Here is a 765-nt window from a genome sequence, read left to right as displayed (position 1 = left end):
AATGCTGTCACTTAGCATTGTTCTGGGTCAGTTTCCTTGCCCTGGACTATTACTGAGTGCAGCTCCTGGGTTTCTTCGTTCCTTTCGATGTGCTGTGGGTAGACAGAGAGCACTGTGTGGGAATGATACGAGAACGTGGATTTCTCTGGAGGCACAGCAATCTCTTCCTTTTACTCCAGATGGACGCAAGGTGCGCGGGAGGCCTATTGACTGGAAGACCACCTTCCCCACAATGCGGAGACTGAAGCGGAAAGCAGCACAGATGCAACCATCTGCTGCTGAGGACACCGATGAGCCCCCAGCCAGAAAACTGCCAATGGTAAGAACAACAGCAACAGCAGTAGTGCATAAGGAAGGTTTACATTGCTCTTGTAGTAATGGTAGAAATTTCAAACGGTCTACAGCTCTTCTGTTTCCTCCGAAGGCAGCGGATGTCTCACAGGGGACTTGTGGAAATTTTCTCTTGTGATTAGATGTACACAGATTTTGTCCATGAATGCTGTGCTGTTAAAAACGCCCAAGGTCACTCGTAACCTTCAAGGGAACGCTCTCTTCAGGAGCACTGTGTTTCCGTACTTGGGATCAGGCTCAGCAGCGCCCAGGGAAGGGAGGAGCAGCCCTCAAAGACCATCCGGTGTTCCACATGTCCTACTGTGGCCAGGGGTGGCGGCCACAAGATTCAACTGCCTGGAAACCCAGCCAGCCAGGCCCTGAATACCTCCAGGAATGGGGCATCCACAACTTCTCTGAGAACAGCAGCTACTC

Source organism: Meleagris gallopavo, chromosome 16, assembly GCF_000146605.3.
Source record: "Meleagris gallopavo isolate NT-WF06-2002-E0010 breed Aviagen turkey brand Nicholas breeding stock chromosome 16, Turkey_5.1, whole genome shotgun sequence".
Lineage (NCBI taxonomy): Eukaryota > Metazoa > Chordata > Aves > Galliformes > Phasianidae > Meleagris > Meleagris gallopavo.
The sequence above is the reverse complement of the archived record's forward strand: the minus strand, read 5'-3'. Positions refer to the sequence as shown.